The sequence below is a fragment of the Platalea leucorodia genome (genome assembly GCF_965183815.1).
Source record: "Platalea leucorodia genome assembly, chromosome: 6".
Lineage (NCBI taxonomy): Eukaryota > Metazoa > Chordata > Aves > Pelecaniformes > Threskiornithidae > Platalea > Platalea leucorodia.
The window spans coordinates 30,485,329-30,499,913 of NC_138828.1; positions in this window are offsets into that span (position 1 = coordinate 30,485,329).

The following is a 14,585-nucleotide window of genomic DNA, read 5'->3' on the forward strand; positions in this document are numbered from 1 at the left end:
CCTCCTGAGGTCACACATGTGTGTCAGCAGGGCCGGGCAGAGCGTGGGTGACCCGGGGTAACTGGAGGAATGCAGGCGGGGTGGGCTTACACCTGCGTCCTCAACTTAGGGTCGATGCACATGTCTACGTCTTTGCGTTGTATGATGTCACATACATGGCTTCAGAGATGGAATATCACATTTGAAATGCTTCTATCATGGTGCCCCTCTTACAGTTTGTAAGAGGTCCTCAGTTGAATACCCATTCAATACCCATCCAATGAGCTTTATGTCTGTTTGTATGGCAGCCATGTATCAATTTTTTTTTGTGTTGGGAGACTTTTTGGTTAGGGCCTCTGTTACTGACCACTAGACCAATACGAGCTCTGTAAGGTCTTCTCTACCAAAATGCTGATTGATTTACAAACTGAAGCCTTATTTGCACATCTGGTTGGTAAGCTTGCCTTGCTTTTTGGAAAATTGTGATTGCTCTTACAGAAGCAGAGACAAAATTAAGTTCAGGCTACATTAGGTGTACAAAGATATTCATAGCAATGTACTTACTGTCTAATACCCTAATGTTGCATGTCTTGATGTGGTTTCTTTTTTTGTTTTGTCGTTTTGTTTTAAAGAACTGATGGATCTGTATATTGTAATTGTGGTGTTTTACATGTCAATTCAAAATTGTTAAAACAAACAAACAAGCAAACCTGTTAATTATTGAAAATGAGGAAGAGTTGATTTTTCTTTGATTTACCCATACGATTTTCATTTTGGATGTTGTTCCTTTGCACCATCAGATTTTTAGATTTTGCTGAAACAGTATTTATGTGATGTAGTGTGCATAGAGCATTTTAATTAGTGATGTCTGAAGAAGGAAATCCCTTTTCTGGCCTGTCTCTCTCCACCCCAGCCCTACCCGCCCCCATGTTCATACACATGTTTGTCAATCGGATTATTGTCAAGTTCTAATTACCAAATTTGTGCTTTTCACAAGGTCCAAACCCATTTTCCAGGATGAGAATTTGTATTCCTCTATGCCTTTCATTCTCACGATAAAAAAAAAAAAAAAAAGGTAAAAAAAAGGCAGAACATACTTTCGCTGTCTTCTAGGTTTGAGCACTAAGCCTAATGGAAGCATTTTTGGCATACCCCAGATAAACTTATGAAAAATGGTAAGGCTGAAAGGGAGGCACACGTACCCATTCTGTCAATTAATAACAGACTCTCCCTACGAGGGGAAATACTCCCTTTTGAACAGAACCCCTGGTATGTAAGTCCTACAATTAATGTTGAAGAATATAAAGTCTTTAAATGGGCTATATCTGTAATCAAATAATGAAGAAAGAAAGTAGTTAAATGAACATACCATTCAGGGTCGAATGCATTCAGCAAAAAGCAGTAGTGGGTCTTTGATCATGGTTAGATGCATAGTGATATCAAACAGTGGGTTCTCATGTAACAGCTAAATGTTTCAGATTTTGTTTTTATTAAATTTGGCAGTTTCACGCTGAGCTCTACTGTATTCTTAGTGAATAAAAGACAGCTCCTATGTTAGAAAGTACTCCATTTTCACAATTGCAGGGAACTAGGAGGATTTTTTCAGAAACACGGGCCACAGAAATGTACTCCTTTCACAGTGTTCTCCTATTTCTGAACTGTGCAGTTATCTATTAAATTTTCTAATAGATATTTGTGTAAGGTGTATGTATGCTTGTGCAATTATGGAAAAAAAACAGTTTTGGAAAACAGTGTATTTATGAAAAAAATAATCACTTATGGGGCATGTACAAAACTGTATAAAAACATACAATTTGCCCAGTAAAGTTGTTTTTGTGATATTTCTGTGTTGTTGAATAAAGGACTTTAGTATTCAAAATATCTCTCTTTTTCCATAAACAGGTTTTGTTTGTGGGATCTTAAACAAAGAAAACCTCTTTAAAAAAAAATCCTCCAAATGAGCGAGAAGGTCCAAATGCTGACCTCAGTCTTCCGTATGGGAATGAATGCTTATGAAGTGCCGATACAATAGCTACAAAACTAATTCCTTCTCAATTGGCAGTCGATGGAAACCCCATAAGTTGTACACCTGAAGGTAACATTATACTCTGGATTTTTTAAGATAGCAGAAAAAAATACCGCCTTTTTAAGACTAGGAATGTTAGGTTGAGATTTTGAGGCTACAAAAAGGTTAGTGAAGTAGGTGCAAGATGGATTGCAGAAGAGCCTTCAACCCTTTAATGCAGACCTCTGTAGTATAAAAACCAGTGGATTAGTGAGGGTGATGTGATGAATCAACAGTTAGCTTCGTAGGGAAAAACATACAAAGGTGAAATCTCATCTCTAACTCTTGCAACAAAAAGTAGTCCTGAGATTACATCATCCTGTTTCTGTTGGAATATTTGGGATTACGAATATGGTTTGTGAGAGAATGACGATAATATCTTCCTGTTTGTTTTACTGCTTCTCAGTTCCAAGTTCTGCTCTTTACCTGCCTCGTGAACTATACATAGCAAAGGAAACGGTTTCCCCTTGCCGTTTGGTTTCCCCATACTACTTGCGGACATTAAAGCAACTTCAATAGGTGGGAAAGTTCGTGACTGCCAGCAGCACGTCACCTGATTTTGGTGAAATTTCGAATGTCATTTTTCTGTGAATATTCCTTTAATAACCAGAATGTCTGCTCTTGGGTGCCAAACCAGGATTTTGAAAGGGTTTGAAACATGAGGTAGGTCCTTTGGTCTGTGAGATTCCTTCAATGCCAACTGATTTTCCAGGGGGAGCCTCAGTGTATCCTTTTGTTTTTTAAAGAAAGCAACAAAAGTGAAAGGAATAGAAGTGGATTTTCCACTGATCCTGTCTGCTCATTGAAATCCGTAAGGATGCATGTTCTTGGGAGACGTAGACCGCTCATTAGACAATGCCAAGAGTGAATCTTGAGGTCTGTTTGAAGAGGAGGAAAAGGGCTGCCAGGTTGCTCAGGCATAGTCAGTGATCTCTCTGGATTAAATATAGAATTCACAGGGAGGAAATACGCTCATTTCATGAGATGGTCGATTTGGAAGCGGGAAGAGGTCTCTGAGTTCCTATTCCTTTAATGCTTTCTCTTTCAACTTTTTTTCCCCTTGAGTATTGTTTTATACTAGTCTGAATGAAAAACGTCCCTCAGCTCCAGAGAAATACTCGTCCCAGATATGAACCTTGCAGCTTAAAACTACCTCTAGGTTTTTATAGCTTTTATTTTTTAATTAAAAAAAATTCTAAAAAAAAACATACAAGAAGCAGGTAATTCTTCAAAGCCAAAACTGACAAACTCATTACCGAGCCTGTTAAGAGGAAGGAAAATACCCTTTTGTGTGGAAGCTCAGTTCTTCTAGGCTGTGTTGGACTCAATTTGGTTTTGCCACTAGCCATTTCAGCGCTCTCTTATATTTCTCCAAGGAACAAGTCTGAAATTATGAACGGTCTAGTGATACGGGGCAACGTGCCTCGTGGGAGGCTCTAGTCCTCCCCAGATTCCCATGGGCTTTACTAGGTAGCTCATGAAATTGGAGGATATTATATAGGTGACTTAGTTATAAGTTCTACCTTACTTTGCTGTAAGGATCTACTCAGTCACCAGTGTGCGGTGAGCATGGATAGATGGCCCCAAAATCTATAAAGGTAAGAAATACGTCTTCTCAGTAATAACTGCAGAACATACAATAGAGTTTGAGACCACTGGAACTATCTGAGGAAAGAAAGGTGAAGTTCAGTATCAGCAAAGATGTCAGGATCCACTCCCACCGTAGCTTTTTTTCTGTTCGCCGTTTGGTTTTTAGGATGGACACACTTGGCTGGGTAGCTGGGTCCTTCAGAAAGGCACTTTTGCCTAAGAGAGAGTGAAGGAAATGCGGGTAGCAAATTGTAATCCTGCAAGACAAGGATCTAGACTGCCTAAAGAAGCTGGGATGTTCAGGAATTATTTCCATTGTTCTTCTGAGTTTTCAAACAATATTAAAGGATTGTCACATTATTCTTAATTTAAGAAGCAGGAATAGTTTGTCATGCTACTGCCCATTCCCTGAAAAAGGTTTTTTAGAAATTAACCTTCATGGGTTAATTTCCCAATAAACTTTGAAGGTACTTCTTAGTCTACTATGACTTCCCCATAAGAGAATATGCTGTAACTGGGGGTTCATTCATCTGTATAAGGCCCCTTTGACTTGCAGAGTCAAGGCTCTTTGCTAGAAAATAATTCAGCAGAATTGTTGTAGAAAGATCTACAGGTGTCATGATATCAGGCAGAGCCCAGATTAATTATTCAGTGTGGTTCTCCACCGCTTGGTTTATGATGTGTATAAGCATCCTACATCTGAGAAGAAAACACCTTTCTTCTTCCCTTACTCCTTTAAATCCGCTCTCTTTGCAGAGTTAATAACACTAACCCTCCGCACTTCTTCAGGAAAAAACCAAAACATTAGAAGAAATACATCTCTTTTTGACTAGACATGTTGCTCTGGAAAGAGAGAGAGAAGAGTTAGCCCAGGTCAGAAACCCCTATTGCTTGCCCAAATCTCCCAACTCGGGGTGCTCTCTGCATCCGATGTAGCTTGTGAGCGAAGTTCCTACCTCAGCTTGGCAATCGGACACAACCCAAGAGAAGATCAACACCAAAGCAAACAGGACCCAGTGGGGGACGTTCCCACCACCGTCTCCCTGGTACATGCGAGACACACACAAGTTTGTGCCAGAGGCCCAACACCCCTTCCCCGTCCATATATATGAGAGTTTGGATCAGGTTTGCTATGCCCAGGCGAGAGGTGAACCTCCCCAGAGCTGATGAGCAGAGAGCGCGCTGGAGGGTTTTTAAGAGGAGAGAAGGTTTACATGTCCGGACGGTGACTAGAATGTCTCGACCCTCGTGTCTCGCATTAGCTTCTGATTTCTAGCTGTGAGTGTCTGAGGCCACCAGGCTTTAGGAGAAGTAGCTGAACTGTTGAGTATCCGTAGTCTTTTATGTGCCTACATTTTAATCCTCATACCTAGAGACTGACAGTGAATTTGACCAGCTGATACGTTGACCGAGAATGTACTGTTTAATGCAAAATTATAACAACTGGCTTTCAACCTGTTTTTGGAGAATTAGTGGGTAAATAACCTGATCTAAAGAAATCTGTCACCCACATTAGGAACTGTGAACTAATTATTGCTTTCTGATATTCTGCTCTTACTTGTTTTGCCTTTTTATCCTGATTGTTTGCATTCCTAGAACTGATTTGCCTTTTTGATGCAATGCCATGTGATCTGCTGATTAATTTTTGTGAGCAATCATAAACTCCAACCTGTGGCTGACTCGGTATATTTTTATGCTACGCTCCATAAACATTCATTCATTTCTTATGATTGCTGTGTGGAAACAGACTTTTACAGGCTAATAAACTTGGATTTGAACTGGATGAAGAGTTTCCTTGTGTCACTTCTTTCCTCTTTTTAAGAAAAAAAATGAAAATGGAGACATAAAGGTGCAAACCTTGACTTGATTTAACCAGGTCTCTGTAGCTATCTCCACAGGTGCTATCAGTAGTAAACTTGGAAATACCGATAGCAAAACCTTATTCTCGAGTTGATTTCATTGACGGTGAGAAACGGTCCTTGTTTAAAATAAAACAAACTTTCTGGGTTTAGGGCTGGGAGAGAGGGGGAACGGAAATGAGGGGTTTTCTTTAACTGGTTACTCTGGTGTCTTCTCTCCTGTAGACCTGCTTCCTTAAGCACACCGACACGCAGAGAGCAGCTTCCAGCTGAGACCAATTAAGCAGAGCATTTGCCTCCAGTATGGCTCACTTGCTCGACGGGGCGATGCTCGTTGCAGTCTGCGCGTCGGTGCAGGGGACAGCCGGAGCACGCGTGGGCCAGCGACCTCTCAGCAGGCAGAGGTCCGGGGCCAGCATCCTCCCGCACTCCTGGCGTCCAACGCTCCCCGACCTGCGATGCAGGGCAAAAGTCCGGTCAGAAATGACTCTGCGGGTGGTGGAGGTATTTTCTCTCTTAGATGGCTAGTTCAAACTGAAACAGCTTGGAAGCACTGATAGTAAGTGTAGTAAACAGAAGGAAAATGAATTCTCATGTCATAGCTGTTTAAGGCATGTCAAGAGATGAGTAAGCTGGCAGTAACTGTTAACCCTTTAAATGGTCTCATCAAGGAGACCATTGGGATGGAATAACAGTTCTGCAGGGAGAGGCAGCAAGGCTAGAAATGGGTTGGCCTGATGCCTGCACACAACTACATGTAGTCCTCTGATGTAAAGAAGCCAGCATCCTTTCCATATGTCAGGCTGATGCCTGTCACAAACATTGCGCATAAAAATTGTATTTTTTCAGACTGTTCAGGCCACTACTGGAGGCCCAGGGCACGCACATGATCTTAATCTCACCAAAGAGCATACAGGAATTTGATAGCAGAAGGAAGGCTAATGCTTTGTCAGCTTTCAGGCCTTGGATGTGAGCAGTGAGATCAAGTATCACTGAACTGCGCAGCTGGCCTAGATGGAACCCAGCGCCCGTACGCACTGACCCTGCCGGAGGCGCAGCCGTCCTAGCCAGGGATCTTTGGGGGGCACCAGCCTGGCTCCTGCCTTTCATCTCCTAGTTCTGCTGGAAAGAGCGACTTTATAAGATGGGGATGATCCCGAGGCAATCTCGCCACAAAGATGAAGCATGAGCAGGATTATTAGCTGATCATTTTTTTCCCCGGTTGTGACCCAGCACATCTTACTCCAATAACATAAGCTAGAATTGCAGCAGCTGAAAGAAGAAGAGAAGCCAGGGAAAACTGCAGCTCCCCCAAGCCAGGCAGAGGAGAAAGCTCACTTGCTCACTCTTTCTTTCTTTTTTTTTTTGCCCCTTCCCCTGTGTTTCCTTCCTTTAACTCTTCCCTTCCCTAGAGGAAGGCAGCTGTGGCAGCTGCCGTGGCTCCTGCCGGCGGGTCCCCAGCTGCATGGTTCGCGTCCCGGGAAGGTTGCGGGGCTGCGGCTGCGCAGAGGCGTGAGCTCCCGGAGGCTGGAGCACCTGCAAGGTAGGGAGGATGCTCGGGGTGTGGAGCGGCCCCCCAGCAAGTGTCGAGGGTGGGAAGGCAGCAGTGCTCTGGGGCTGCTGCTCTTCTGCCTGCGCCAGCAGTTTCCATGGGGAAATGATGGGGGATGTTGGCCCGAAGCAGTCGATGCTGAACTTTTCACATCCCCAGCGTCGCAGGGGCAGGAAGCCAATGCAGGTTGCAAGAGTAGCAGTGAATAGGTAGGCTGCTTCTGCCCTAAAATGCTGGTGCTGACCAAATCTAGGTGGATTCCTAAGGGGCAGAGGGTGACATGTGCTTGATCCATCATTGGTGTCTCCTAAACTTTCCCCTGCCAGAACTGAGGGTTCTGCAAAACAGATTAAAATAAGCCAGACCCTAGCTAGTTTTTTCCCCTAATTATTTTCTCGGAAACAGCTGAGCTGGTTTTGCTAGGACTTTGAAAGCACACCAGGCTCAAGGCAGACGCCTTGCCTGGAAGCTTTCAGCCCGCAGAATTAAAGGTCTGAATAAAGCTACAAACTGCCAAAGACGGGACTTTGTAATAGGCACTTGAGGCAATGTGAACTGCAGGTGTTGCCACCGGCTTTGCTGGGAATAAAGGAGGGAGCAAGAAGGGCATTAATTCTGCAGCGCCGCATGGGGACACCCAGGCTGGTTCTCTGCCAGCCAGGCTGGAGGCAGCCGAGGTGGGTTAGCGCTTTTTGGGTAGGCATCCCCTTAGCATAAAACACCGCTTGTATGATGGAAAGCACGGCTGCTGGGCCAGCCAAGGGGGTAGCTGTGGCTCCTGGTGCAGCAGCAGCCCTGGCCAAACAGCTCCCCATTGTTGCTAAATCGTGCCCCAGGGAGCAGGTGGGCGAGATGCTCGCCCGGCATGTGCGCCATGTGGGCTTTCGCCACGGTTTCTGCCTCTGGCTCATCTGAAAAGAGCCAGCAGCCCAGCTCATCACCTTCCCGCTGTGCTACGCACAGAGGCAGGTTATATCCAGAATGGTTGTTTAAAGAAACCTCCCGGGCGTGATGGCGATGCCCCAGCAGAGCTGTGCTGGGGCATGCCGCGGCCCCTTCCCCGCGCCGCTGTGTTTTGACGCGATGCTCCGCACTGCTGTTCTGACACATCGCCGCTCCCACCGCAGTCACGGCATTTCTCTTCTGCTTTATGTTAAAACAAGGAAGGTGTTTAAATATTTATTATCTCTAGAAACTCCAGAAGCCAAGTTTCATTTGTATAAGCGCCTGGGATTTTTTTTTTCCAATTGTCAGTAATAATTCATTAATTATTATTTTAAAGTTGTTGTTGTTCTCCCTGCAATGTGTCACCTTCCCACCGACTTGGCAGCAATCTGTACAAGACATGGGACATACAGTGCCGTGGTCCTTGCTCCTGTGGGTTGTCACTGCTCCTTCAAATATCTTCCGCTTAAAGAAAGTGGATGTTGGAGTTCCCAGTGTCTGTCGTACCACAGGGAGATTTTTTTTTCTTGCCCTTCACCCAAGTTATCTTTTTGTGTCTGAGTACTTTCTGCTGCCATTACCATATCTGCAGAATTGGGGTCTGCTCCTGCCCCTCTGCAGATGCAGGAGCCACAACTTGCGTGGCTGTCGGCACCCAGGGATGCTGCGTTTGGACGTTGCTGCTTGCCCTGGTGGGTGCATCGAGCTGTGCCAAGCCTCGCTGGTCCTTAACACAGGCTCTAAGCAGCATAGCCTGGAATACAGAGCCGTGCAAAAGCAATCTTGCTGGCCGAGGCAGGTTGGCATTTTTCTTAGACTACTCTAAATGCAGAGCGTTGCTTGCTTTCCCCTGCTTCTGCCTGCAGATGAGGGAGGCGGTGGCTGGGGAGCGGTAGGCTGCACCCATGGGAAATGGGAATAGGAAACTTGCACTGGCAAATGCTTCTTGTTTGCTTTTTTAGCCCAGAACGTGAAGTTTCTCTCTTAACTTCCCTTTTTCCAATGCCTTTCCTTGAAACACTGTCGTTACCACTTCTGTTTTTGCCACTTTTGCTGGAGAGGACTGTCCCAGGGAGCAAAGCCTCTCCCCATCTGACCCTACCAGGGACATGCCTGTGCCTAATGCCACAACTGCCATATTCCCATAAATCGTGGCTGAGCTGGGCACCAGAGCCACCAATGGCCATGGAAACTGGGTGGCAGGCTGCTCAAGGCCATGCCCTAACTGGGCTGTCCAGAACCTCTGCTGAGAGCTGGGGAGGAGGCAGGGAAAGAGCCACCGGGGTCAGTGAACCTGCTCTCACCTGTGGTAACCACAGGAGCTGAGCATCCCCAGTGCAGCCCACGGGGCTGCTGGAGCAGCTGGGACTGCACTGGAGTAAACACAAGCATAGCAGCAGCTGTGCTCATAATTTTTTGGGGGAGGTGGGGAGATGTAAAATTTTGCCTCCTTTCCATGGGACGGAGCTTCGCCTTCACCACAGCAACAGCTCACAGGAGATGCTTTCTGGGAGGCAGGGCGAGCTGCAGGAGCGGGGTGAGCTGCCAGGGCTCTGCGGGATTCGCTGTCTGGATAATACACGGCCAGGGTTCAGCCTGAATGGCCGGCTCGCGTTGTGTGGTCACGGGAGTGATTTGCCGAGAAGGGTGAAGATGAATTGCTTCTCTCTCGAGAGGCCCAGGAGCGGGGGGAGCCCAGCCCCAGCCCCAGCCCAGCGGTGCCTGCGGTTTCTGCCGCCCCTCACTGGGGGGGCTCTGGCCCGCGGGAGAGCTGCTCCCAGGAGGTTTTTAATGGGGAGCCCAGCTTTGGGTCAGGATTGTGAATGCTGCCGGGGCATCCAGCGGAGCTGTGGTAGTAAAGGAGAGCTTTTGGTGAGGATGCTTTAGCCAGAGAAGGAGTGCTGAAACACTGCTTAAAACATGCACCCCCACAAATAAAGGCACTGCAGCTTTGCAGGGTAGCCAGGTACTAAAAAGCCCTGAGCGCGGACCTAACCAAATGCATGCAAGCATCACTTGCTGTGCTGGGAAATGTGCTGTCAGTCTGTCCCCCATCTTTTCATCAGAGGAAGGTGGTAGCGCTGTGAGGAGAGGAAACAGGAGAGGAAAAAAGCCCGACAAGCACTGCCTGGGTGCGTATGGAGGAGGCGAGCGTGGGGTGCTGGGTGCATGGCCGTGTCCCTGGGGGTGCACCTGGGCTCCTGGCCCTGCCTGCGGCCCCAGCTGGGCTCTCCTCCCTTGTCGCAGCCGCCCCAGCCAGGCACCCGCCTTTCCCCGGCCCCTCAAAAGGTGAGGTTGCTCCTCGTAGCCCTTCCCAGTGGCTGAGGAGCCTGGCAGGGTGTAAGGGATATGGCCACATCTCCAGGAAAGGCCCTGCAGGGACGCCCTGCTCCAGCCGTGGGACTGGCATGGGAGAGCTGTGGCGTGACACAACGCCTGCGCTGGCTCTGAGGCTCTGCACTACGTGGTGCTGCTCTGAGCTGTCTGTTTCAGGTTTTGGTGACATTTTTGCTTCATTCCTGCTCTCATGGATACCTGTCACAACCATTTCTCAAGCCCATTTTTACTTTGCCTCTTCCTTGGCCCACAGAGGTGTACGCAGCACCTAGGCAGGGCACCAGAGGAGGAATTCAGGGAGCTGCAGTGGTGTCCAAGTGGCATGGTGGGGACTCCCTGGGGCAGAGTGGAAAAGAGGACCTCAACCTCCACCAGGCAGTGGCAGCCTCTTTCCCCAGAGCGTGCAAGGAAAGCCTAAAGCTGTGCAGCAATAAACGGGGGCTGCCCCTGGGTGGTGGCTGCCTCCCATGCCCGTGCCTCTTCTGTACCATGGGCTTGACCTCCAGCTCCATTGCCCATGTAGCGATCCAAATAAGTATTGCTGTCTTTGCACGGGCCACTATTGCAGACCACCATCCCTCTCCCGCTTCCTTCCCGGGTCCTTGGGGCACCGGCCGCTGCCGTTGCCGGCAGGGCTGCGGGGAGCAGCGTGCCTGTGCCCATACGTGCAGGGGAAGGGGCCACCAGCCGCGCCTGGTGTTGAACCATCAACCTGTGCTGAGCAGCGCAGAGAGCAAGCAGGACTGGGCTGGTCCGCACCAGCCTGTCTTCCCTTGCAGCCACCAGCCGGTTTCTAGTGAGTCGATTTAACTGTGTTTCCTTTAACAATGTGGCTGCATAATGCCCACCTTCGCAAAGGTCATGCTTACTGGAAAAGTGATTTTTCTATTTGGGTGCCGATGGCATCCACATTGCACGTGAGTATTGCAGGGTGGACCTGTAGTCTGGGCTTACTTCTGGTTCTGCCTTTATCCAGGAGCATCTCCAAGTCAACTGTGTTTCAGATGCTGGCAGCAACTGGGGTAGGAGTAATTTGCTGGGCTGGGGTGTCGCTCAGCAATGAGCGGCGGGTGACAGCCGTGATCGAAAGGGACATTTATTTGCCTTTAGGATGGAAGGGACGTGACACCTCTTGTCAAATCCCATCTTTGCAAATTTGGGCTGTGAGGCAATAAGGCAGAGATCACGGCAAAAGGTCAGACAAAACAGCGCTCTGCCTAGGCGGGCGTTTGCCCGGGTGCTGCAATGGCACGAACATGGTGCAGGATAGTGGCAAGCATGAGGAGCAGCTGGTTCACCTTCCGCAGGCTGCTCCCCTTAACAGCTCAAGTGGTTTTGCCAGTAATGGTTTAGATGCCGTTTCGACACGTGCACACTTGATTTTACACCTCGGTGATATTTTACACCACGAGAGTTACTCAGAAGACCGAGGGATGCTTCACGTGTTGCTCTCTGGTTTGATGGTGCCCCACGTGGGTTTTCACTGCTTCAGAGGCCTCTTTGAGAACTGGAGGTGTGCAGCCTCTCTGAAATATAGGTACAAGTACGGATTTTAAAAACCGATTTAAAAATCTCTTTGTTTAAATACAGACGCAGGTCAGTTTGAGTAGTTGAGATCTGGTGGTCAACATGGACTGAAGCAATGCGAACTAAAAGTGACTATCAGCTGCGGGCCATAAGAGACTCCCACGACCTGCTCTGCTGCCATAAACAGAGAGGTAAAGACAGGAGACTCAACGGATCAGGAGAACACAGGTGAGGGACTTCCAGGCCAGGGAGGTGACTCGTGCTGGGCTGCAGCCCGGCCCCTGCCCCATCCGGGGCGTCAGGGTTAAGTCCCAGGTCTCGTTCCCACCTCTCCCGCTGCCAGCGACACCGTGGCCACCCCGCAAGGCTGCGGCGTGCATGCAAGCCCTTCCCCTGCCCTTTCCATCTCTGGCCCTGCCAGCGCTTTTGAAAGCTGCTCTTTTTCAGCATTTGTGGAAAAACCAAGCCTGCAGTTTACAAAGACTCACTCAGCTCCTCTTTTCCCATCAGTAAACGCATATAACCAGCACTTCGCACCATTACACCTCCTTAGAGATGCAGAAAACACATAGGTTGTTTGTTTTCACATATACCTACCTAATTGATGGGTTGAGAAAGGGGAGGCGGGAAGGGAACTTCAGCCCTATTAAACTGTTGGGAATTGCATGCGTTAGATTAGAAGTGTTTGTATTATAAACACTGCGAGGAGCTGAGGCGGCAAGCGAGCTGGCTCTCGGCATCCGGGATAAAACCGCTGGCGGTGGTGGAGCCCTTTATAAACATTTGCATTTTTCCGGATGCAGGGGATAGCTAATCCAAACGACACGCCTGGAATTTTGCTCCCGTGGCAGGCGGCGGCGTTGCCTCCGCGCTGGGACAGGACCTTAGGCAGCAAGGCCGGGGCATGCACACATCCCTGCCTTTCCTGCCCAGTCCTGTTTTCCTAAGGAACTGCTGGCAAGCCGCTCCCTGGGTGTAAATACCCGCAATCTTTGCAGGTGGATTTTAAAATCTGGAGTCAAGCTTTGCAGCTCTGATCTATTTATACACAGTGTGCGGGGCAGAAGTATATTCAGGTGAAATTTTTCAGGGACCAGAGAGATTTGTGGCTTTATTTATAGATGAGCGTAAGAAAAAAAAAACAAAAAACCCCAAAAAAAACCCCAAACACCCAGAGTTTTCTTCTTTTTTTGTTTCCACTTTATGGCTGTGCACCACACTAATGCCTCACCAGAAGGAGGGCAACCGAAGCAGACCCAAACAAGGGTCTGAAAAGGTATTTCTCAGGTAACACCGATGGCTTTTTGTTTCTGGGAGCGGAGCTGCATCCTGCGGGGTCATGGCACCTGCAGAGAAAAGCGCAGTTATTACGGAAACAGAACCAAACAGATCCCACTCCGTCTCCTCCTCATTTCAGAGGGGTGCGGTGAAATTTGGATGGGCAAAACCTCCTTTTGCAGCCTTTCGCTTTCATCCTGACAGACGGGCCCATCACCGCGAGCGCTCCTAGGTTAGAGATTTCTCCCTGTGCTTCTCCCCAGACCCACGTCCTTAATCGTGGGCCGCTGCCCCCCACCCCTGCCTGCGGCTCGGGCCAGACAAGCAGCCCAGGGCACTGGGAGAGCTGTCAGGTGGATTGGGGCGTGCTAAGTGAAGTGTGCAGGGAGGAGAGCAGGGGAAAGAAAAATACCAGGGCTGTGTGCCAGTTCTTCAACCTCTGGTAGGGTGACAACCTCGCAAGGGCGGCGGAGCTAAACGTGGCTAAAACGGCTCCTCTGGGGTGGTGACTCTCCACTTGTCACCCCCAGCACAGAGCTGAACTCTGCCTGGCTGCCTGCAAAGCCGGAGGAGCGTATGCATGGATTAGTGATTACCTTTCCCCTAATAAAAAAGGAAAAAAAAAAAAGGGGGAGAGAGCGAGAGGTCCTTTAGCAAGTTATTGCTTTTATACGCTGCACCTCTGTGCACTGAGCTGAGACAGCTTCCTCTGTGCATTCAACTGAAAACAAAGAGTGAGAGGGAGAATGAAAAGAGCAGGACGCAGCCTTCCCCACAGCCAGCTCTCAAACCTGAGCCTCGCTCCGCTGCCCGCCTGCCTGCCTGCCTGCGTCGGGGGGGACCCTCTGCCCTGGGCGCGGGGGTCTGCGGGGGCACCCGTCAACCTGCGCTCTCCTGCCCACCTCCAGAAGAGGCAGGGTAGAGGACGACTTGGCGTTATTATGCAATAACTAAAAAAAAAAAAAACCAAGCCTCCCCTCACCCTCAATAATAATAATAATAATAATAATAATAATAATAATAATAATAATAATAATAATAATAATAAACTACTCGGGATCACTCAGGCAATAATTTCAATGTGCACGAACCAGCCTAAAATGGAGAGCGTTGCAGAACCGCGGTCTGGTGTCTCTTAGGTAAAATGGGTGCGTTATCTGCAGTAATATAGCGATCTCGCTCTTTCACCTCCACCGCTCTGCCGGCATGGAGGCGATTGCACAGACAATGTGTCATCCCTCGCTCCCTCCACTTTTAATTCCTCCCCCCCCCTGAATCTAGGCAATTTTTCCATTAATAAAAAAATAAGAAAGGAACTAAGCTCTTCCTCAGAAATGTAGACATTAGCATACTCGCCCTAATACTTTAATCCCCATCATTGTTTATAATCGGGCTACACACAAGGTTACGCACAGTGCCGACAGATTTATGAATCTATATATATATTTTTTTT